Source organism: Palaemon carinicauda, chromosome 19, assembly GCF_036898095.1.
Source record: "Palaemon carinicauda isolate YSFRI2023 chromosome 19, ASM3689809v2, whole genome shotgun sequence".
Taxonomy (NCBI): domain Eukaryota; kingdom Metazoa; phylum Arthropoda; class Malacostraca; order Decapoda; family Palaemonidae; genus Palaemon; species Palaemon carinicauda.
In genome coordinates this window covers 84,033,275-84,060,153 of record NC_090743.1, presented here as the reverse complement: position 1 = coordinate 84,060,153, position 26,879 = coordinate 84,033,275, and the positions used below count along the sequence as shown (strand labels likewise).

The following is a 26,879-nucleotide window of genomic DNA, read 5'->3' as shown; positions in this document are numbered from 1 at the left end:
GCGGTCAAGATCCCCACTGTGAGTGAACAGAGTCTGGACAAAAATCTCCGACTAACTATTCAACTGTAGGGTTTTCTTTCACTAAAGTGTTCACTGCACTAATATCCTAAGAATCCTGTACACTAAAAACTCTAAAACATCTAATCTCAAGCTTAATATCTCTATATCATGTCCCCTCAAGTTTCACTTATTGTTAGAACTGTTCATAGGATCAACAAACACCTTTTTATTCACTTTTGAATCCCATTGTTGCAGTCTAGTATTCCACATGCACCACAGGTTCAGGACGTGTACAAATTAGGTTCTTCTATTGCGTCACTGCGATTTTAGCTAGCATCTCCAAGCCCTACAGGGAGTAGGGCATAATGCCAAACACCTGTTAAATGAAACAGAAACAGAATAAAAACATTATTAGAGGCTTGCAGCTAATTAAATACAACATTGAAATGACAAATCTGAAAGTAATTTGTATTTTTCCTAACATTAAAAAAAAAATGAAGGTTTTTCACGCAAACTCCTTATCATTATTAGAACCCGCCCCCCCCCCCCCATTAGCCCTCAAGCCCATCTATAAATATCTCTCACCTGGCAATAACGCCTTACACCAATTCTGTATAAGTTAAGTACTGTAAATATATTTTACATTACAAAAAATCAATAGAAAGATAGGATCATCAACTAAAAGAAATTTAATTCATCATCCTTCCCATCATCCCCTTATCCAATTATACATACTTCATTAGGTACATCATTTGACAGTTTCCTGATATAACAAAATGCAATAGGAATAGATCATAAACTCAGACACAACAAGATACAGTACCTAAAAACTAAGAATTGGATTATTACCCTTCCGTTCCATCAATGCTCCAATAACATACATATATATTACATAACAGGTATTATTACAAGGAACATTACACTATTACAGGCATACACACTCATGAAATTATCTAAGGAAAAAGGAAACTGACATTCATTGTGGTCCAAAATGAATTTTAAAGAATACAAAACTTATTGATTTTGGACTATTATAGTACAATAAACAAGTAACAATTAATAGAATAATTAAACAAACCGTAACTCAATACATATTTCCTCACACAAGGTGTCCCATTCTACAACAAATTAAATAACCCAATGTTGGAATAAAAAAAAAACTAATAAAAAAGGTAATTAATATATAAAAAACTTAATTTAAAAAAATTCTGTTCTGTGATTAATTCAGTGGGAGATTTATAGTCCGTCTTCTGGGTCTCAAAATTCTGTCTGGCAATCTGCTGGTGTGCCATATTAATTTCTCGCAGCACCGGAGACAGGGTAAGCCGGCAACTCTCCAGGTACAAGCGTGGTGTCTTTAATCAATCGATAACCTCGGATAAGAGTTGGTATTCGTGGGTTATCGACAATCTCTGATGTAAACCATAGACAGAATCCGTAGACTCGGAAGAGGACAATAAAAATCCCCAAAAATCAGGCGATGACTCAGGGCAAAGTTCTCTTTCCAACGACCAAAACAGTTCTGTAGCATTCAGATTGGATACACCTGACTGTGCCACTTAAGTCCTCGAGTTCCGACCGGTGTTTCACTATGCCATCAGTGTCAGAAAGGGTTTAAATTCTGAAGTGACTCAGGAATGGAGGACAGTTCGCTCTCAGTAATATTCGTCTGATCAGTGAGACGAGGCCTCCACTCCAGACTCAAGGCTGAACTAAAGGTAGGTTATGAACTGGACCTTTTTACTTAGCTCATGGTGGACTATAACCACTAGAGGTGGGATTTTCAGGCAACAGTCGGTTGTCACAATCGGGTGGCAAAAAGGCAAAAAAGTCATAATCAGGACAAATGGACACTGCCGAGTCGGAAACAGGGCTTTCTAAACTAGCAGGTCTTGACAAATCAGGAATGGTACTCTTGAAGCTAGCAGAAAGTGGTTCCAACAGCGGAATGTTGGAAACTTCCCAGAATTCCCAACTCCCTGGAGGATGAGCGACACCTTCCTCTTGGAAAGAGGAGGCTAAGAATTGGGGTGTTGGGAATCCAGGCACAGGAGAGTGAACCTCCAATTCTTGCGTCAAAATCGGGGTTTAACACATTTCAGTGGGGCTGTTCTCCCACAGTTAGAGAACCATACGATCTCGCATAGAATAGGTTTCAATACAGGAGTCTCATTAAGATTTTCTGGAGGATATAACCAAGCATCCAGTGCTAATTTTCTCTCATAAGTCCTAGCTGGCTTAAGAATGGGCTTAAGCTGAGTAATAGTTCTAGTAGGATGGTAACTTTTCCTTTGTCGTTGGGTCTTGTTACAATCCCGAGATAAAAGGTATGATGCGACTATTGCAGCCCCCCCCCCCCCATAGGACTCACCATCACTACTAGAACCAGAACTCTCCGAGACTGCAGAGGAAGTTAGACTATTATCCATAAGTCCTGGACTATTCTGAGTCTCAGTTACAGGATCAGGACCCCTTGGATACCAGAGAAAGTGCCTCCTATGATAGTCTGGAGGTTCAAGCCAGGCCTTTAACTAGATATGATGATCTTTTACCAGTTCACCATCAGGCAGTCTCCGTAGCTCTTAGGTGACCTTATTCTCGTGTACAGTACCTTAGTAACACGGAATATCCCCTCAACCCTAGGGATGAGCTTGTTCGACAGAAGGTGTCCCAACTGGTGCACCTTCTTAAAATCCAGAGAACCCTCCTTAAACAGTTTGTACAGAGGATGTCCTTCAACCCCTGGGTCTCTCGTTTCTGCTGACAGCAATGGGATATTGTCAACATCGTGAGCACCCTTCAGTAAGTTCTCAGTTGGAGTACAACCAAACTCAGTATAGTGGGAATGGTGGTAGCTGAGAACTGCTCGGGACAAGCACTGGTCCCATTTCCAAGATTCCCCAGAAGTCACCCTCAGTAACTCACCAATGCTACGGTTTACCTGCTCCACTGCACCATTACTAGAGGGTTTATATGGAGTTGATTTCACATGTACAACATTATACTGCTCCAACAACTCTGTAAATTCCTGGGAAATAAACTCGGGGCCGTTATCAGTCAATATCCAGACTGGAACACGAGGAATAACGGGAAAAACTCGGTCTTCAAGCGCCTGGCATATCGTACTGCTCTTCTTATTCCTAATGGGTACTACCGTCACCCACTTGGAATAATGGTCGACTACCATCAGACACCCAATAAAACCAGTACTGATTGTTGGGAGACTCACAAAGTCCATATCTTCAAGGTTAGCAGGGCAACCACCTGCCTTGAAATTTTACAAGTATGACATTCCCAACACGTCTGGCATATATCCCTAATTACACTAATCAAATATTTGTGCCAAACAAGTGGACGGAGCATTGCAGTCATTTTCCCGATCCCCGTAGTGAGCATTCTGGAGGCGTGTCTCGGCAACTAGGTCAATCAGAACATTGAAAATGACTGCTGAGCCATCTGGGTTCAGCTTCATTAACAAACCCTAGTGCACTTCCAGGTCTGACCAACATCTCCTATAGGGCAGATAGGAGAGTGGAACCCGAGATGCAGGAACCCTGGAGTAGACCATCTTGATGACGGATTGGATCTGTCGATGATCTCCTTGGATTTTGGCCACCTGCCTAAAGGACAGAAGAGCATTCCCTGAGAACACTTCGCAATTAGGTTCTGTGTCAGTCACCTTTATAACAGTGGTTTTGGTATGCAGTGGGGAGACTGAGAGTACCTGGAGAGACAATTGAAGAACAGTAGTGTGGTCATACACCAACTGTTCTCGGGGTAAATCCAGTGTCAGGTAGGCTGCGTTCAGTAGATTCCTACCAAGAACAAAACAAAACTTAATGTCTTTGCCACCTACCACCGTATAGCTAAACAGCAGTAGTCTCCAACCGGAAGGACACTTCACCTCTAACTGGACTAAGCCTAGAATGCTGGTGCAAGTACTGGTCAACCCCTCTAACTGTTCTCATGACAGTACCTGGTACTCTATGTCAAATTGGCTGAGTACAGACTCAATCACAAGACAAACCTGTGCCCCTGTATCAACAAGCGCACAAAATAACGTTTCCTGTGTCATTACTAAAATTACTGCCTATTCTTGAGACACATGTATACAACTGGCCTGATTAGGGGTCTTTTTAGTCATGTACTGGATTACAGGACAGTCCTCTATCACTTCCTGATCATCAGCAACCAAGCCCTCAGCGTCAGGCACACGAGCTTTGACCTCCGTCTTATGGCCAAGAATCACGTCAGTTGGAGGGACGTAATTACGGAGCTCAATCAGAGGGTTAAAATACACTCCAGACCGACACTGGAGATGCACACACTGAGGCTCAGTCACGGATGGATCAAGAAAGACTACAGGACAAGTGGAACCCCAATGGTCCCAGATTTCCTGGTTCAATAGCTTAGATGTTGCAAGGAGCAACTCCAGAGCTGGAACTGCACTTGCCTTGATCCTGTCCCTGCTAGTCTTGTCCAGTTTGAAACCTAGTTGACCGGCGTCCTTCAGAAATTGCTAAACTAAGGCATTCCGGAGCTCGGCTCCCTTCAGCTGAGAGTCGGGTGCGACACCTGACCCTTCCATCCAGGCGTTCACGACAAGCTCCAAGACGACTGTCCACCATCTTCATGTCATGAAGATACATCAGGGGATGGTGATCAGAATGAATCACAAAGAACTGACCCTAGAGGAAGGCCCTGAAGGTTTTCACTCCCCATCGCAGAGCAGCCAACTCACGCTCAATGGTCGAATAACAGGTCTCGTAGTCAAGGAAGGTCATGGAGTCATACGCTATCACCCGACACTCTCCTGGATCTTTCAAGGGCTCTTGGTACAGACAAGTACCACCACCCTTACCCGAAGGGTCAACAAACAACTCTAAGGGTTTAGCATCAGCGGAGTAGTCAGGGTATGACAACATAATGTCCTCTATGTTCAGTTCCTTCAAGCAAACAAAGGCACAGTCCATTTCTGCAGTCCATTTAATTTTTCTGGTCCCTTAGGATTTACGTCCTCCAGTCTTTGGAGATAACAGTTTGGCTATTTGTGAGTACATGGAGATGAACTTTCGTTGGAAGTTTACCAGTCCCAGGAATCCCCGTATCTTACGCATACCAGAACGTCCAACCAGATAACCAAGATACTTGACCTCGGCTTGAACCCAAGAACACTTCCAGGCATTCCTTGAAAGACCCAAGGATCAAGATGTCATCGATGTAGACAACCACTTTGGCTTTCGGGGACTCTTGTAGAATACTCTGCATTTATCTCTGGAACACTGCAGGTGCATTCTTCAGTCCAAATGATAAGCGTTTGAACTGCCAGTGTCCAAAGGCGGTAGAAACTGCTGTGCATTCTTTACTGTCCTCTGCCAACGGTAACTGGTGGTATCCACAAACCAGGTCAAGGGTTGTAAAGTATTTGACTCCTTGTAGCCCAAATATGGAGTCTGCCATGTTTGACATCAGGAACTTATCAGAGACAGTCACCTTATCCAGTCTATGATAGTCCACTCACAACTGTATACCACTGTCCTTTTTTCAGACTGAAACAATGGGTGAAGACCAAGGAGAGATTCTGGGTTCAATAAAACCCAGTTCATGCATCTCCTTGTACTGTTCCTCGATCGCGTCAGCGATGTGTTGTGCAAACCTTCAAACCCTCTGATAAATGGGTGTCTAGTCATACAAGTGGATGCGTATTGGTGTGCTGAAGCACTCTCCCACATCATCGTCACCAGTACTGATGACTGTAAAATGACATTGAAGCATTTGCAAAACTGGTCCTTCTCAGAAAAGTCCAGTTCGTCAGAGATAGACAGATTTTCCATCTCTTCCAATACGCTGGGCCAGGTGTCAGATCGCACTCATGTGCTATCAGGCAGGATAGAGTAGCATCCACCATTGCCATGGTGAACACCTTCCCCAAGAGATCACCCTTCTTGATCTTGGCAGTTCCTTCGGATGAACATCTGATTAAAACTGAGGCTTTTCCATCTTTCAGTTCTAGGATGCCATGAATTGCTGTAGCTTTTCTTGACAGACCGGGTTTATGATGTTGCCATTATAATACATCTCCGGCCAACAGTTGGTCGGACAAGCAGGGCACCTAAGAGAGGTGTCAAGTCCCCTAGGAAAGTCTACAGTAACAGGAACAAGTACGGGCATAATACTGGCAATCCTTATTGAATCGGCTGCAGGTCCTCAAGTGCATAAAGCACTTGCTTACAACAGGCTCCACGTATCGGGACATTTTACTCCCAAAGAGGCTCTTGGGGATTACTGCCAACACTCAGCCAATTTCGGGCTCTGTCAACTATCACCCCATTTGCTTTCAAGAACAGGTAACCAAACACTACGTGCTCGGCCATAGCTCCTGAAAGCAGTACATGGAACACACTTGGGCTGAATGTCATTCCATGCAGTATAGGGGTCAACATTACAGTTAACTCCCCGTTAACACAAGTTTTGTTAACACAATTTCGAAGTTACTCAAGTACAAATTTATTGAGATATTTCTGTAAACACGAAAAGTCCGATGTCACACGAGTTGAATTTCCTGCCTGAGAGAGAGAGAGAGAGAGAGAGAGAGAGAGAGAGAGAGAGAGAGAGAGAGAGAGAGAGAGATTAATAGGAATCTATTTAAGCTTATGAACAAATAACTTAGTTTTTAATGTAGTACCCCAAAAAATCATTAATTTTAAATTATATTGTAATAGTAAAAAATAAACTTAATTGTTATATTTACCAATATTTATAATCAATATCTTTGTTCACGTCGCATATGTAGATGGCTGTGGATCGTCGGCGTCAACAGCTGATTTGTCTGTTGTTGTTGTTCAATATGCATTTTAATAAGAAACTGGTCATGAGTTCGTTGAACAGTATTCTTTTTCTAAGGGATTATGTGATAGGGAGCAAAATGATATCAACAATACTCCTAACTATATGTGAGCATAACTGTGATACCTTCGGGACCTAGAAGACAGCTGACAAAAAAAAAAAAAAAAAAAAAAAAAAAAAATCTGTAATGGCCGTTGTTAAAATGTATCTTGAACTGTTAATAGAAAAGTACAAAAATTATTAAACAAAGTTCAGATAACATCGAAAACCAGGATTATTTTAGACATCTTTCAGTTCGTATACATTATGTTGTCTATTAAAGCTACAGATCAGCTGACAAAATCAATTGACATCTTAATCCCTGCCTACGATCGAACATAGATTTAAGCAAAGTAAAACTTTAAATTGTGTAGTATTGATCTAACATGTTCTAAAGAAACAAATATTTCTGTCAAATCTCTGTGTGTATAGTAAGGCAACTCAGAGAGAGAGAGAGAGAGAGAGAGAGAGAGAGAGAGAGAGAGAGAGAGAGAGAGAGAGAGAGAGAGAGAGAAAAACATTCACATAAGTAATAATAATAGCTTGAAACAATTTTATGGTAACTATATACAATTAATTGTAAAAGAATAAGTATGACATTAAAAGGAAAAATTGTTACAATCTTTTATTTACTTATTGAAATGAAAGAAAAATTATTGCTAATGTGTTAGATACGCGTAGTAGCATTGTGCGTCCCCACATACCAGAAAATAGTGTTCATTGCTTTTTTAACTTGAATATGTACTTAATGATATAAAATTAATTTTAAATAATTATTAGACTAAAGGGAAAAATATGTTAGGATCTATTATTTATTTACCGTGTTTGATATGTATACGTAGTAGCATTGTGCGTTTGTACATACCAGAAAGTACCGTTCATTGTTTTGTTTAACTTGAAATTGATATAAAATTGATTATAAATACATAACCATTAGACTAAAAGGAAAAATATGTTAGGATCTATCATTTATTTACCGAGATGAAAAAAAAAATCGCTAATGTGTTTGATATGCAAACGTCGTAGCTTTGTGCATTCGTACATACCATGCAGTACAATTCGTTTTGATTTTTAACTTAAATATGTACTTATTGATATAATATTAATTTTAAATAAATAATCATTAGACTAAAAGGAAAAATGTCACGAACTGGTATTTATTTACCGAATGAAATAAAATTAAATTGCTAATGTTTTTGATATGCATACGTAGGGTGACCATTTATTTGAAGAGCCAAAGGGGTGCAGAATTATATTGCTCATGTACATTTGCACTCATATTGAGTCATCATGGCATAAATGCAGAAGTTTAATATATAGATATTTTCAACGACAGGCTCTGATTAAGGCTCTTTTGATTACTGTGTTTTATTCAGACATTACTACTGACATTTTCAAATAAAATTTTTATTTATTTTATTAGGTAAAATTGTAAAGATAGTCTCACAAAGAGAAAAAAATTTCATCATTTTTAGTGTATTAATAGATTTTTTTTTTATCTTCACTAAGTACATTCAATAACGAACTGTGATACTTTAGAAAGGCTATCAATGTCTGTTTTTTATTAAAAAATCATTGCTTACATCTTAAACAGAAAATAATTAAGGAGAATTCCACACATTACATAAAAAGAGGAAAAAAAATCTTATATCATTCCTTGGTGTATTTTTGGCATGATTTGATTTTCTTTAAGAGTGATGGGCGAGTTTCCAAATATTCATTAAATTCACTGCAATTCAAGTCGAAGTTACATATCACTATTAGTGCAGACTTAACTGTAGATACTTGTAACTGCCTTTTTTCTGAGGTCCAGAAGTTGTTCATAAAGGAGAACAATCTCTGTAGGAACATTGGAATCAGGTAGACTAAAACAATTCAATAACCTTTGTTATGTTTCTGAAAGGAATGGATTTATTATCAAAGTGGCAGAAAATATCTTCCCATTTTCTATCCACCTCGTCATCACTTACTTTCCACTGTTGCATCTTTTCATCCTGTCAAGAAATTTTTAACACATGTAATTTCGTCAAAAAGTTCATTTTCATCTATTTCGAAATCAGGTCTTATCCCTTGAATAAAGTTCACTGCTTCCTGAACCTGAGACCAACATATTGAATTACTCTGAAGAAGGGCCCAATCAAAATTTTTCACTTCATCAAATGGCTTAGTTCAATGATCTAAGTATTCCCCTGATGTTTCATAAAAGCACTCTACTGCAGTTTTAAAATTTTCAACATTATTCCCACTCCTCTCCAAATCTCGGAGCAGCTTAGTGATTATAATTGGGATGAACAGTTCTCTTTTTCGAGCTGTTATTTTCATTTTCAAGGCTTTTCAGATGCAAGCATCTTCCATCATAGAAACTTTTTGGGACTATTTTCAATGTGTATTCGTGGAAAATTTTACTCTGACCGTGTATAAAATAAAGCCCAACCTCTGAAAATGGATCATCATAAACCTGCTTGAGAAGCCTTGGGCATTTATCCTGGGACAAAAAATAGGTCTTTAATGGTTTGAATGGCTTTAGAATCCTTTCGACAGCTGGTCGTAAAGCAAGCCACCTTGTCTTTGTATATCCTAATAAGTTCTGGTAATACACATCAACATTTTCGCAAATTTCTTTCAGTTGCTCCAATCGGACAGTGTATATGTAGAAGAAGGAATATATCTTCACGGTTATAACTTCCAAATCTATAGGTAGACAGCCAGTTGCAGCTTTCATACAATTATTCAAGATATGAGTTGCGCAGTAAACACCAATCAATTTTTTACCTGGAACTTGTTGCATTCTGTAAAAGACATTATTTTTGCCTCCTCTTGATGATCCGCCAAAATTGCAGTTTGTATCATCAGGGCATAAAGCCAAAAATTTAGAGGATAAATCATTGGAACTAAGAGTTTCTTTTATATAATCTGATATAATTCCACTTGTTTCTCCCCCAAGGTTTTTGACCTCCAATACCTTGACCTTTATGCCATGGAAAGGTGAAAAGTACCTAACCAATAAGGGACATAATTTGATATTTCCGTGATTTGAACAGTCACAATGTAAGGTAACACAATTTACTTGGGACAGATCATCCTTTAAGTGCTCTAAGGCATTGGGCAAGAAAACATTATTCAAAATTGCCTCCGTTTTTGTTCTGGCACAAGCAAACATGCTTTCAAAAAACTTCTTGATAAGCTTTGAAGGGCAATCCATGGAGCAGAATGACAAATTGTGTTCAACGGAATGGTATGCCCATGTCCCTTCGGCAGCTGCCAGCTTTATTTCTTTTTTTCTAAATCCTTCCTTCTGCAGGAAGATGGTCATCGACTTGCTGGATGAGGCGAATGCATCGGCACGCTTATGCCTGTCGGTTTTTATGTGAAATTTAATGTCATATTTTCCACCATTCGCTATTGAAAAGGATGATGATGATCACTTGATACATTTGACATCACTTTCCCCCCCCCCTTTTTTTTTTTAAATGTAAGTAGGGTATTCTTTATCTTTTTAAGTCTCTGTTGAAAGTAGCATTCCTTTTAGTTGACATGATTTCCCGAAATATCCGTCCCCCTTCAAGGGCTGGTTGTGTACTAACCGGCATAATAGCAACAGAGATAAGGATCGGCTGTTCACTGTATCATACTGTGACTCATACGTGTACTACAGATTGAAACTTAGTTCCCTTCTTCTTTAGTTTGTATAAAGAAAACAGAGCATAAGCTGCATTATGCAGCTGCTGCTGCACTGTATCAGGCTGCAAAGTAAACTTCAGAAATTTGGTAAAAAAAATTAAAGTCATCAATTCATATAACTAAACACATATACAGTGGCAATTGTGGGACAAATGTGGGACATATGGCTGGAAGGGGGACATTACGGCGTCCCCCACAGAGAGAGATTTTTAGGGGAACAAGGCGTCAAAATGGGGAACTGTAGGGGGACGTATGGTCACCCTATGCGTACGTCATACAATTGTGCGTTCGTACATACAGTAGTTTTGTTTATTGTTTTTTAATTTAAAAATATACTTAATGATATAAAATTCATTATAAATAAATCCTCATGATATTAAAAGGAATATATATATATATATATATATATATATATATATATATATATATATATATATATATATATATATATATATATATATATATATATATATACAGTATATATATATACACACACACATATATATATATATATATATATATATATATATATATATATATATATATATTTATATATATAAATATATATATACATATATATATATATATATATATATATATATATATATATATATATATATATATATATATATATATATATATATATATATATATATATATATATAAAAATATATATATATATATATATATATATATATATATAGAGAGAGAGAGAGAGAGAGAGAGAGAGAGAGAGAGAGAGAGAGAGAGAGAGAGAGAGAGAGGGGGGGGGGGGGACGGGAACAAGGCAGGCGACACCCGACAGTGGTAATGAGAGTGATGCGTCCTAGTGTGAATGTACATGGGTAATAACTTATTTTACTATGAAGTGAATACAAGTAGAGTAAGAATGTGTTTTTTATTAATTCTGTAACCTTCAAATATATCAATATTGTATTTAAGTTTCATGGTAACAAAATTCCAAAATAGACAGATTTTCCTAATGTCCAGGAACATAACACCCCCTATAGAGTCCTTTCATTTTACGTCATCAAACTTCCGGTCCGCCATCTTGGAGGACATACAAAGACGCGTTCAGTGCATAGCTCTGATTGAACTCTTGAATAGTTAGCCATCTCATCACATTCACACTCACACAATGCCCAGTTTTTGTGCTATTGTTGGTTGTAGGAATCGAGGACAAAGAGATGACAAGAGTTTCTACCGCATACCGGCAGTTATTCAGAATCAGGACAAAGATACAGAAGAATTATCCAACCGCAGACGTGACTTGTGGTTGACCAGAATATCACGGGCTGATCTATGTGAATCCTCACTACCCTGGGCACGTATCTGTTCTGATCATTTCATATCAGGTCAGTCTCGGCTAGGCCCTAAAAGTATTATTATTCCTGTGTAAACATGCTAAATCCGATCGCATGGGTGACTTCACAAGTATCATCGTCAGTTCAGTGTGTAGTGTGTGGGGGAGGGGGCATCTCAATTTTTAAACATCCAAAGGGGCATCTCAGATTTTCAAAACAAAAATTAAAAGCGCCCATATTGGCTATATTAACAAAGGCTACTTACCTAGGTCTCTATTTCGTCAAGGTGCTCATGCCTATATATAATTAAGTTATATTTATATTTATTTTAATTTCTGTATTAAATTGTGCAGACATACAGGCCTATGTGATGAATAAACATTGATTATAAATAATAATAATAATAATAATAATAATAATAATAATATCTGGAAGCTGGTTTAACCCGAAGGGTTCTTGAGCTTATATATGAAACATCGAAAAAATAATTAAACTTGCGCATTTAATTGCAAGGAGGCAAAACGATCATCCAAGAGCATTACAATAGAGTTTGTCCATCATATGTTTATATGTATATAAGAAATTATAGCATTTGTAACCAAACACAAACACAATGGTTAGGCATGAACTGATAAAGATTTGACATTATAATGCAAAACTTTTACATACATTTTGACAATAAAAAATTATAATACACAAGGTTAGGCTAAATGATCAATATTAGCTTTATAATTATAAACACTCTCTTCATTGGCCCAGTGTTTATCTAATTTTGGACTTAAAAGCATTAAAGGGAAAAACAACAAATTCTGGAAGCAGATTATTCAATGGAAATGTATGCCCACTCATGTTCTGCCTTTGTAAGTTTAAAAAGCATCTGAATTGCATGTGCCATAAGTTGAATGAATTCTGCATCTGGTTTGGATCTAGGCCATCAATTAGATCGAGTTTCTGCTTGTAAAAACGCTTATCATCACCCGACAACTGTTTAGCAAAGTCACTCTCATTGTCCATATTCGCTGTAGCAGCCGCTATGTTTTCGCTTTGTACGTCCTCCAGCATGGCCGCCGGCGATTCCCAGTGACGTCATTGAAAGGACTCTATTATCATTATTTCTTATAGAGAAATTGTGTTCCTTTAACACGATTTCTGTTAACACGAGCTCTTCAGGAACATAACCCTCGTGTTAACGGGAGTTAACTGAGTTAACTCCCTGTTAACACGAGTTCTGTTACATGAGTTCAAATTTATTGAGATATATTCTGTGAACACGAAATGTCTGATGTTATGCGAGTTCAATTTCCCACCTAAGAGCAAGAGCGAAAGCAAGAGTGAAAGCAAGAGAGAAAGAGAGAGCGGTTAATAAGAACCTATTTAAGCTTACAAAGAAATTTAACAGTTTTCAATGTACCAAAAAAGTAATCTAAATTTGCGTATAAATATATATCCATACTTGTAAATGTAGATGTTTACAATTCAGCATATTTACAGTGCATCTCAGCTCTTTATTTGTGAATGTGGTTTACTTTAAGATAGTAAAAAAAAAATAAGATTTTGTAAGGTTGAATAACAAATTAAGTTATAAAAACTATATTGTGATGATATAAAACAAACTTAATTGTTACATTTACCAGTATTTATATTCAATATCTTTGTTTACATCGCATATGGATCATCAGCTGATTCGTCTGTTGTTGTTGATCGATACACATTTTAATAAGAAACTTGTCATGAGTTCGTTGAACAGTATTCTTTTTCTAAAGGATTACGTGATAGGGAGCAAAATCATATCAACATTACGTTGTTAACTATATGTGAGTATAATGATACTGTCGGGACCTTGGAAACAGCTGACAACAAAGCTAAAATAAAAGCAATATGTAATTGCTGTTGTTAAAATACATCTAAATTGTAAATAGAAAAGTACAAAAATTATTAAACAAAGTTCAGATAACATCGAAAACCGGGATTATTTTAGACATCTTTCAGTTCATATACGTTATGTTGTCGGCTAAAGCTACAGATCAACTGACGAAATCGAATTGCGTCTTAATCCCTGCCTACAATCAAACATAGATTTAAGCAAAATAAAAGTTTATATTGTGTGTAGTATTTATCTGACACCTTCTAAAGAAACAAAGATTTCTGTTAAATCTGTTCAGTGTGTGTATTGTAAGCCACCTGAGAGAGAGAGAGAATGTATTCTTACTTTTTACTTTTAGGGGTTTATTTCTCGCCCTCCATCAAACACTAAAGGTCTGTTCAGGCGGGCCTTGGTGTGTGAAAAAATAATTTCTTTCCAGTTAATATTTTGCTCTGTATCGTTATCAGTTATTTCGCTAGCATTTGTATTCAGGCTTAATAGTTTTCAGGTCACTATTATAACACTTTCTAAAAAGATGAGTCTTCAGGTTTTTCTTGAAAGCTGCCACATTATTGCTATTCTTGTCATCGAGTGAAAGGTCGTTAAAGAGTCTCGGTGCAGCATAACTGAACGTTCTTCCTCCTATTGCATGATTCACACTAATTTCGAATAGTCTATGTGGGTCGTCAGCATGTCTAACTCTTACAGCGGCGCTGGTAGCTTCAGAGTAGGAGACCAAGCAATCACGAAGATAATTAGGCTTATCACTTGTAAGTGCTTTGTGAGTCAACAAGCAAATTTTAAATTCAATTCTAGCCTTAACAGGTAACCAATGTAGATCGATCAATGCAGGAGTTATTCTCTTCCTTATTTTAATGTCTTTTATCAGTCTAGCCGCCCGGTTTTGCACATTTTGAAGCTTTCTTAGTAGTGTATTGGGCAATTTGTAGTACAGAGAATTGCAATAATCAAGCCTTGATATTACATGACTCATCACTAAAATTTTTGTACTGCCCTCTGTTAAATATTTTCTAATAAATGCTATGTTTCTCAGGTGATAGTTACACACTTTCACTGTGTTCACAATTTGGTCCCTCATTAACAAATTACAGTCTATCAGTACACCCAAATTTTACACAACAGGCACAATCCCAACATCAGCATCACCAATTTTTATACTTTGAATTAACTGGTAATTCTTCAAAGCCACCTTTGTGCCAAAGAACATACATTCTGTTTTATCATCATTTAATTTGAGCTTTTTCCTCTGCATCCATGTTTTTATTTCAGTCATTATCTCATCAATTTTCTTCTCTGTATCTTGTGTTGTTGAAATTGAGAGGTAAAACTGAGTATCATCTGCATATAGTTTAAAACCCACTTTTTGTTTTTTCAAGATGTGTGATAGATCGATAGTATATGTTAAACAAGATAGGGCCCAGAACACTACCCTGTGGTACACCCTTCATAAGAATTCTCTCATTGGATCGGTTTCCAGAAACTTCTACAATGGTCTTCCCGTTCACTAAGTAACTTCGCAAAAATTTCAGTGCTTCCTCAGTCACTCCAATAGACTTTAAGTCGTCAAGTAAGTACTCGTGCACAACAGTGTCAAAAGCAGCACTAAGATCTAACATAAAAAAAATTCCACACTTTCCCCCATCAAGAAGACCTATCATATCATTCATTATTGAGCACAAAGTAGTTTCTGTAGAATGATTAGCTCTGTAGGCCGATTGATTTTCCGGGAATACCTCTAACTTGTCAATATGCGCCCATAATTGCTCACTTATGACTTTTTCAATAAGCTTTGACATGTAGGATAAATTTGAAATGGGCCTATAAATTGGTTTGATCAACGCAGTTTTTTCACAGCTAGGAAAACAGGATTGTGATATACTTAGGTTAATTATGTTCAGGTAAATATTATATACAACTTGCTTGTTTGGAGCTTCACTTATTGAACTGTTTGGGAAAGGGTCGTTTCCACAATATGTATTCTTCATCTCTCTCATAACCTTTAACAAGTCGCACATATTTATTTCCTTAAATTTTATTAACTTCTTTCCCTCCTTCACTGGCATAGCTGACTGTCCTTCCAAGTGATTTTGTGGGAAACCTCTATAGATTTTATCAAATTTTTCATTAAAGAATATAGCAAAACTCTCTGCACAAACATTGTCAGGCAAGACATATTTTTTCTTTAATCCCATTAAATCATCAAGATTTTTGTGAAAGTCTTTCATGTTATTGGTTTTTTTACATTCGCCGTAGTAGAATTTTCTTTTTGTTTTTTCTAACAGGATGTTATAGTCATTTCTGGCCTTATTATATAGATTTCTGCCTTGTAAGGATTTGGCTCTTTTCCATCTACCTTCCATCTTACGTCTGTGTCTTTTTGCCTTTAATAGCTCACTATTATACCATCTAACATTTTCGCGTACCACTATTTGTTTGTTCTTTATGGGACACATGGTATCGTACATTTTTCCAAAATTGTCATTGTATTTCTTGGTATAGCCCCCCCAACACATTCTATGTCTACCATATGTTCACATTGTGTGTTCACACAAGACATTTGCGCTACACTAGCTTCAATAAAATTCTCAGCATCAAAATTTTCCCGTTCCCTAAATGTGATCCATTTTTTCAATACTTAGTGCAATTTATATTAATATTAAAGGTGATGAGTTTATGTGTTTTTGAGATCTCAAAGTCTGGTTCCACTTCAAGGTTTTTTATTAGGTCTGAGTCTTTTCCACATACGACCAAGTCAAGTGTATGACCACCTACTGACGTCGATACCAAAGCACTGTTTATTAAATTAAACATCTCAAATACTTCCTTGAGTTCTTTAGCCTTATTATCATTTTCATCATCTACCCAACTGGTGAAGTCTCCACCAATTAATGTATTTTTAATATCGTCCACCACACTCACAAGAATACTAAATTCTTCAATGAATTTCGTCATATTACTCCCTGGTGGTCTATATAATGCTATTATATTCAATACCTTATTGTTTCTTGTCAGTTTTAAACAGATATATTCAAACGTTTCAAATATTTCATTCATGATAGAAACCCTAGAGAAGGTTTTCGACACAAAGACACCCACTCCTCCTCCAGTTTTGTCCTTTCTTGGTACGTGGTAGAAATCATGAGTACACGGCGTCATCTCCTGAATCTTTGAGTTATCACTAATATTTCCCCGCAACCAAGTTTCCGTTAATAAGCATAAATCTAATTCCATTTCATTAATAAGATTTCTAATCTTTATGGTTTTATTCCCCACCGATTGAATATTTATCAGACCACACTTAACCAATGGGTTAGACTCCATGATCGGTTCTATTTTTTATCCTGGTAAACTCCTCCTTGTATACTTTACAGTTATCGTCATATGTCTTATGATTCGTATCATTGTAATTCCTCACTGTGCAGTTATGACACTTTAACGTATTTACAGTACAATCCGTGGTTCGATGATCCTAGCTACACTTGGCACATACCTGAGTCTTGCTACAATTTTTGGCAGTATGACCAAATTCCTGGCATTTATAACACTGAAATACATTGTAGGAATCATAGATTTTACAGCATCCTCCAAGCGTGTTATATACTCTATCATCCATTTTACGGAAGACTTTCCTGATTGTTGGACTACACTTTATAATGACGTGTAATTTACCGCTTTGTCTTGATTTAAACTTCCTGATCAATTTAAAGTCCTCTTCATTTTCACATATATCATTCAACCATTCATTCTTCTCCATTATACTGGCAATTATATCATCTTCATTTTCATCAATATTGAGCAGTTATCATATCCATAAAACCAGACATCTGTTGTTGTACATTTACCTTCATCTCTTCTATGTTGATGCTTAGTCTCATCATGTCTTCCCTTGATTGCCTGGCCCATGAACCATTGGGATTTGCAGTCTCGACACATCTTGGACATTTATAAATAATGTTCCTGCTTTTTAAAAGAGTACTTGTACCATCCCTTAAATTAGAGCAAGCTTCTTCATCATGGTACCATCTTCGGCATTCATCGCATTGTATCCCATCAGCGACATAGGACTCACAGTGCCCACACATGCCATGATTGCCTAAGTCATCATATTCTTCATAAGCTGCTGCCATTATAAAGTTTATTTTCTTCTTTTCCTTGGAGTACTGTGTCGATTTCAGTCACAAATAGATCGAAATCATTCACGGGATTAATTTTTACTTTTCGTTTTCTAGAGAAGGGCATATTAAGTCGTTTTTCAATGACTTTTCAAGTAGCCCCGCCCCAACACAAAAATGCTGGGTCAGGCCTTTCACTACAGACCTCACATACAAGGAAACCACTGATTTTTAGCACTATATTTCACTAATATCAATACTAGCAAACACCAACAAAGAGATTTTTCATAGTATAAACAACGAGATGCACAATGATTCCGTTTAAAGCCAGATTCGATACAGAGCATTGAAACACGTCCACACTCGTGGAAGAGATGCATTTATCTTATTATTCACATAATAAGTAATAGTAAGTAATAATAATAGCTTTAAACATGATGTATGAAAACCATATCCAATTAAATGTAAATAAATAAGCATGACATTAAAGGAAAAATATGTTACAATCTGTTATTTATTCATCGAAATGAAAGAAAAATAAATTGCTAATGTGTTTGATATGCGCAGTAGCAAAAGCGTCCGTACATACCACAAAGTACTGTTAATTTTTGTTTTTTAACTTGAATACGTACTTATTGATATAAAATTAATTGTAAATGAATAATTATTAGACTAAAAAGAAAAATATGTTACAATCTTTTAATTCATTACCGAAATTAAAGAAAACTAAATCGCTAATGAGCATGATATGCATATATAGCGAGAGCTAGCAGCCATTTATTTACCGGAGATGACCAAAATTCTAGTGGACATTTTTGGAAAGGGTCTGCCATGGGACATCCAAAAATGGGCATCATTAAGTTTGGCAGTGGTGGGTGTGGATTTTATTAACCCCTTTTGTCTGAAAACGGGCTTTTCATTTTTCGGCAAAATTTGGGGGTTGGTGAAAGTAAATTGGCTGCAGCTCCTCTCACACTGGGCCTAAAATAAAGAACTATATACCAAAATGATGCTATTGATGAGTAGATTTATTTGATATTAAACTAAATTAATTAATTTATTATTAGACGTCACCAGGGGTCAAAAGGTCAAGTTCAGCCCTTTGAAATGCCGGATTTGGGTTTTAGTTGTATTTTGGCTAAATAAGACATCAAAATTTGCAAAAGGTTTACTAAATATGCATAAAATATAAAAAAGAGATACAAATAAAGTTTTTTGAAGAACGTGGGATCTATTCCAGCTATATTACTAGTATGGAGTTCTCTAAAAATCTATTTCTTTTTCTTCATCCGAGGAATGGCTGATCTCATCATGATCATCATCATCATCATCTTCCTGTACATCAGATTCTTCAATGGTTAACTTATCAGGAATATTTGAGCCAGTGAACCAGACAATCGTCAATCTGCCATTCTGGACTTTCCAGCCATGTCCTTCAGGACTAAATGAGTCTGGATCGGCTTCCCTTGCATTCCTCCATTTGTGTGCAACAAAGTTAGTTCTTAGCAACTTCTGTTGCAACACTCTTTGGCAAGGAGGAAGACAACAGGGGTCTGTAGTTTTGATTTTAACAGACGGATCAGTTTCCTTCTTAGGGGCATACAACTTGCGGAAAAATTGAAGCCTGGCTTCATCAACACTTGTCAGGTTCCGAACTCTATAGACAATTGACAAGTACTCTTCAACTACAGCAGCAACATCTGGATCGATGACATCTGAGTCTCCAAGGTGACTAATGGCTGATGTGAACCTAGGGTTGTTTTTCATTATTTCAAATGGCTTCCACTTTGCTTTTCTCATAAAACAGGCTGTGTAATCACAGCCTGTCAGCGCATGGAAGCTTGGTAGAGCATTGCATATAAGTCCAGTCAGTTTGGTTGCAAGATGTGACATATCTATGATATGCATGGAATTTGTAGAACTCAATCCAGCATCCATCCAAATCTGTGCATTAAGAAACTTAGCATGGTAGAGAATGATGATGAAGACGTCAGTGTCGTTACTGCGAATGGCAATCACTGGGACCACATCATGGCTAACAGCAACAAAGTTTGCATGGTACAGTAACCGTGTATCAGCTTCTTCATGCCTGCAATGAAGCTCATGAACCAGGATCCTGTTGACAGTTTCACGTGCTGAAGTGTAAAGGTAGCATTCATGTTCCACTGCAAAGTAGACCTGATGTCCCTGAAGAGTCGATGCATATCTATCTGATGACCATTCATCCTTCAAGAAGGCCAAAAACTCTGTTTTGAAATGTGATGTGCTCCAAGCCGTGTTGAGATCTGGTGGTCTTTTCTGTGACGAGCTAGTGATTATGTAGGTACTGGGTGTCCTACCACACAAGTCATGTTCAATGTCCTTGATACTTGGCCCATTAGGATATGTGTCACAGACTATGTGTACAATTTCACCAGTGCTACAAGCTTATTTCAAAATGGACATTGCCATCCCCCCATAGGTGGATGGCATGTCAAGCGTACGGAAGAATCGGAAGAACATAGCATCAATAATATAGACATCAGTCCTGTCTTGTATGGCATTCAAGGTTCCAATTGCTTCTAATTTTTCCATTAATGTCCTCTTTGATGTCTTGTTCATATCACCAGTTATATGACAAAATGAGAAAGGAACTGGAGTGAGAGGATAGGACAGGTCAATACTGAGATCAAGTTATTGCGTTACTGACAAATACAGCAGCCTTCCAAATATGTCTCTGGTGCATTTTTCTTCCTTGATCTGTTTGTCCTTTGTGGTGAATTTAACTTTTACTGCATCCTGTGTGACATTTATCACCTTCTTTGCTTAACAGTCCATTCAAAACGCCCACCATCTACATTACATTCATTAACAAAACCTTGATGCCAGGTAGATCCAATTTCTTTTGACTGCAGAGGTCTGTCTTTCACACCATCCAGTGTTTAGGCAATACAGAGTATCATCATTAACAGTGAATGGATTGAGAGTGTTCTCCACCTCTGTGATCGTGCTCTTAAGGTATGCATTGTCTTTGGCTATCCTTGATGGCTTTAGTTCCTGTATTGCATCATCCACCAGTGTGATTCCAGCTATTTCCAGGAGACAACTCACAAATACTCCCCTAAAAGATCTTGTCACTGTCAACCCCATACGGACTGCAACATTCTGTGTAAATGCAGCAATACCCTTTTGGCTGGATGCGGCATCCCTATTCACAGCTTACTGTAAGGTAATAGCAAATGCACTTCTGGAAAAGGTATTCCTAGTTCTCCGCACAGAGAGTGCACCTGCTTCAAAACTTTGCTTGATTCTGGGATGTGTCATTTCCATATTAACCAGATTGAGGTGATACAATGACATCCAACGGGCATAGCTTGGCTTGTGAGTTGCAAAGAATATAGGAATCATTGAGCCTAAAGCATAGATGTAGAGGTCTAGGTCATATGTCCTGCTGGCCCTGTCAAAAAGCATGAATATGTGAACGAGATCAATGTGGAGAAACCAGAACCTAGCAGTAGAGCCATGATGACCCTGACGATTCTGATCACAGAATTTACCATATCTTTCCAACAAATTACAAATTACAGCGGACTCCAATAATGTCAAAAGTGATTGGGGTGATGGGTCTGCAGAAAATTAATTCAACAACACCATGCATTCATCTGGTATTCCACCTTCTACCAAAAATTATTTAAAATGCAAAATCTGCAAGGCAAGTGCAAACAGGGGATGGATACGCTTGCATCTGTTAAAATGTTTTCCACCGATGAACCCTCGTACTGAACCATGAGCCAACACATCAGCCAAGCTAAGAACCTCGGTACAACCAGACGATTCAACAATATAACCTAATGCACTGAAAAAGGCCATGGAAATATGAAATGCACCAAAACAAAGATATTGTCAAAGAGAGAGGATTCTTGTGCTTGGTTCTGGAGAGCAGGTTTTGTGATAACAAGGTCACATGTCACTATGGCATATGCCTCACTGCACTCACTTGCAACCTTTTGAGACCTGACCAAAATTTCTTTAACTACATCCAATCTTGTTGGTGGCAGTTCAATATTTTCCATATACCCAATCTACTGCAAAGGGAGTCTGTCCTCTGCGACCAAGAAATTCCAGCCTGCCACATAGGGGTGCTGGACATCAGGAGGCAGCACATTAACCAGATGATATTAATTTTCTATGCTATCTCCAGGCTGGATTGTGGATCTTGTGAATATTTTTCAAATTCGAACCTCGACAGTGATGGCTTTCTTTTATATGGCATGATTTGTCGCTGAGGCGCATCAAATATTCGTCATCTTTTCACAGGTACTTGGTCAGTAGTTGCATCAGTATTTGTGGTCCCTTCAGTCTCAGCACCTTGCATCATACCTGCAGCAGGCCTATTCTGGTAGCATATCACAATGGTGTCATGAAGAGTGTCTTTGCCAGATAGAGTTTCTGTCAGCTTGTCATAATTTTCCCAAGTAAGACCTGTGGAGAGTAAAAGCATATCAGATAAAAGCTGCCCCTCTGCTGTGATTTTTGACGCTATACTCATCTCAATTGATTCAGCTGTGTGATAACTTACCGCATGACCCTAGTGATTAGGAATTTCCACAACTCTGCGACTACCTGTGAGGCTTTTCATTCCGACTCCCAGACAAAGATTCTTGGATGGTTTTACTTATCCCCGGCTGGTACAGAAAATAACATCCTGGGATAGTGACACTACCCTTTGTTTTACTTATTCACTAGGCTTATCTTCATTCTGCAAGACACAGAGAAGTGTGGTAAAAACCAAATAAGGGAGGTCAGGAATTTCTACTTGCCCTTTCTTAAAATCCTCAAGTGACAAGGACACAGGCAATTCAGGTGAACACTTACAAATTTCAAGGATGTTAAAACGCAATGTAGAGGCTGTTTTTATAATGTTTTAAAGACAAAACAGGTGCACACACAAAGTCAATAAAACAAATCTCAGTAATATAGGTGAACCATCTATCAACTAAATTTGAAACGGTTTGAGGAGTAAATTTCACAGGAACCGTTTAATAGTGACTTTTGTCATATCAGTCATATTGATGGAATAGATCCCATATTCTTCAAAAAACTTTATTTATGTCTCTTCTTTATATTCTATTCATATTTAGTAAACCCTGGGCAAATTTTGATGTCTTATTTAGCCAAAATACAGCTAAAACCCAAAACTGGCATTGCAAAAGGCTGACCTTGATCTTTTGACCCTTGGTGACCCCCAATAATCATTTGATTATTGTTGTTTGATATGAAATAAATCAGCATTTCAATAGCATCATTTTGGTATATAGCTCTTTATTCTAGACCCAGGATGAAAGGAGTTGCAGCCAATTTACTTTCCTCCACCCCCAAATTTTGCCAAAAAATTAAAAGCCCGTTTTCAGATAAAAGGGGTTAATAAAATCCACACCCACCACTGCCAAACTTAAAGATACCCATTTTTGGATGTCCCATGGTAGACCCTTTCCAAAAATGTCCACTAGAATTTTGGTCATCTCCAGTAAATAAATGGCTGCTAGCTCTTGGACTAATATGTTGTAGCCTTGTGCGTTCGTACAGACCACACAATACAGTGTGATTTTTAACTTAAATATGAACTCATTGATATAATATTAATTTTAAATAAATAATTATTAGACTAAAAGAAAAATATGTTACAATCTATTATTTACCAAAATGAAAGAAAAATAAATCGCCAATGTGTTTAATATGCATACATTGTAGCATAGTGCGATGTTCGTGGATGGGGACGGGAGCGAAGCAGGCCAGAGCCGACAGTGATGACTAGAGTGGTGCGTCATAGTGTTAATGTACGTGGGTAATAACTTATTTTACTAAAAAAACAATACAAGTGGAGTAAGAATGTTTTTATTGTTTCTGTGACCTTCAAGTATATCACTAATGTGTTTTTTTTTTTAAGTTTCATAGTAACAAAATCTCAAAATAAACACTTTCCCAATGGCCAAGAATGTAACACCCCCATTACCATTATTTCTTATGGAGAAATTATGTTCTGTTAACACGATTTCCGTTAACACGACCTCTCCAGGAACATAACCCTTGTGTTAACAGGGAGTTAACTGTATTAAGTTAATAATTTTGCATCCCCATACCCTGGCGAGGTGGTATTGGGGAATTCTTTGTTACAACAATTTTTCCTAAGACTCGAAATAACTTTTACCTGGACAGTCACATTACTAAATATCTTAACACACAGCTTGCGTAGGCCGCGGACCATAGCAAGGTTTAGCGAGGTGCAGGGACTCCTCATTTTTGGTACAAACCTATTTAAAATAAGGAGCCCTTTGGGTAGCCAAAAAGCCAGATTGGCAGGGATTCCACCCTCCTAATAGGCGAGTCACCACTAATAAATACCGTAGGTTTGTATTCCAGTTACGGAACAAATAACAAATTCGTGGATAATTTTTTTTTCTCCCTAACAATACAAACCTTTAGATATTTATACAATCTTACCTGCCAGCCCTATCCCCCTTGAAGACCTACCTCCAAGCAAAGTGAGGTAAATCACAAGTGTGTGAGCGGGAGTGGTAGCAAGCTAACCCCCTCTACCCCGGCTAACTAGAGCAATGGGTAGTTAACCCTCGCTAAAATTGTAATGGTTCGTCCTTTCAGCTTTGCTAAAAGTAATAACCCCTAATAAATAGCTATAGGTTTGTATCGTTAGGAAAAATACAAATTATGTACGAAGTTGTCATATTGGAGCACATGATATCTTTGAAACCAGAAAATGAAATGATATAAAGTAAGGAAATATTGATAAAATATGACTTAGATGATTACTGAATCATGACAGCATAATAAATCTACAGAAATTTCACTTTTTAAGTTTAACATACATTCAGATCGACTTTCAATGCATCTCTTGGTCCCTATCTCGGTTGTAAGTCGACGACTACATGTATAGACAAATGTTGCGTTCGTGGGATAGATTAAAGGAAGACAAGGATGTCCAGTGGTTTTCTGGATAAACTGCAGATGTGTGACAGTTTTCTGAGAAAGAAGTACCAGCACATGGTGCAGGTGTTTAAGGTCCTGCTACCTATGATCAGTCTCACACAGAACCAAGGGTACGCTCTGTCAGTTGGGGCGAACCTTTCTTTCATTTTCCTGGACAATCGGCCAATCTCTTTTGGGAGAGAGAAGGAATACTGTGTAGTGCAGAAAACTATTGCACAATGGGAAAAATATCAACACACAGTATAGGAACTTATGCCTCTACTATTAGAGTTCGGTCTCGAATGGAGAGAAGTTCACTTGTCGTATGATGAAAGGATCCAGCAATTTATTTCTTATCTCGAACGAGTGAAGAGACATTCCCTCATGTGAGCATGATCAGGACTACGATCCATGGTCTCCTCTCATGACCCACCATGGGTCCCTACTGATGTTCCCATGTGCTTGCAAACCAGCTAACCTATTCCTTCCCAGTGCTTTCAGTCCACATGCCAAGAATTTCCCATACATTTGCAAAATTTAAAACAGAAACAAGTGACCACCCAGGACCAGTCTCGTTGCTGTCACAAGCACTGAAATGCACCTGTTGCATAGGCGTGATCGGTAGAATCTGATGGTTGATCAGATTACCCTTCAACCTTTTTAGGGTAGTCCCAATTCCTTATTCTGTAGCGGTCATGCATAACCTGTGAGGAAAGCACCGTATTCCGAGGTTTGTCTTGACACCCCCCTCCTTGCGAGTGAGGAAGTCTTGTGGCTTCAGCGTCGCAATGGCATCAATGAAGGCGAAAAAATCTCTAAAAGAGCGTTCGTTCCTTGACATCCTTGCACTTATTTGTGAGTGCAATGAACTTAAGAGGCTACTGTGGTTCTTGTGAGGGGGGATCTAACAGTCATAAATCAGAATTTCAGCCCACCTAAAGGATCTAAGACTGCCGTTGGAGCTTTGGACAAAGGGAACCTGTAGATCTCCTGATCTAAGAATTAACTTTGGTCTAGCCAGTCAAACAAGATCCTACCTCCTGCAATCTCTCGGCAAAGATCCTACGAGCCTAAGGATGCAAATCGGTCAGCCCTTCCCAGCATGGCAATTACCAGCATAGCACATCAGTCATTGAGTCAGTGGGCCAACTGGGTCCTGAGAAATGTGGATGTAGCTGTCTCCCTGTTCTCGAGGTTCTCGAGGCAAGTTGGACAGAAGGCGTTGGTCTTGAGGAATACCCCGGAGCTGGAAACCACGACCCTCTTCCCACAGTAGAACGTAGAGGCGACAATGGAAAGAAGGCTAGCCATGACTCCATTATCCATTGTGCAGTAACTTTTAAGGGCCCAGTCCCTGCAACGGTGGCTGTGGTGAGACCTTGCGTCCCAGCCATATAGCTGAGATTGGCTTTGGAAGAAAGTATCAGCTGCTTCTAGAGCCTGATCTATATCATCATGGTACTGTAGTATGTTGGCCAGGGCACCAGCCACCTGTTGAGATACTACCGCTATTGAGTTATGGGGTCCTTGACTGGCCAAACGGTACTACATTGGATCCTTCTCTCTGGTTATGGTTCATATTCTCTTTGCTTACACATACACTGAATAGTCTGGCTTATTCTTTACATATTCTCTGTCCTCATACACCTGACAACACTGAGATTACCAAACAATTCTTATTCTCGGAAGGGTTTAACTACTGACCTGTAATTGTTCAGTGTCCACTTTCCTTTTCGTAAGGGTACAAGAGACTCTTTAGCTATGGTAAGTAGCTCTTCTAGGAGAAGGACACTCCGAAATCAGGCCATTGTTCTGTAGTCTTGGGTAGTGCCATAACCTCTATACTCTGTCTTCCACTGTCTTGGGTTAGAGTTCTCTTGCTTGAGGGTACACTTTGGCACACTCATCTTTCTTATTTCTCTTCCTCTTGTTTTATTAATATTTTTATAATTTATATAGGAAATATTTATTTTAATATTAGTTCTTAAAATATTTCATCTTTTCCTTTCCTCACTGAGCTATTTTCCCTGTTGGAGCCCCTGACTGTGC

The 26,879-nt window shown here is 38.1% G+C and overlaps 1 protein-coding gene across 7 annotated transcripts in view; it reads left to right on the top strand.

The window, feature by feature from the left end:
• The window catches only part of LOC137658700 (transient receptor potential cation channel subfamily A member 1 homolog), a 351,715-nt gene that overhangs the window by 274,838 nt on the left and 49,998 nt on the right, over positions 1-26,879 (top strand). The gene's annotated exons all lie outside the window — the stretch shown is intronic.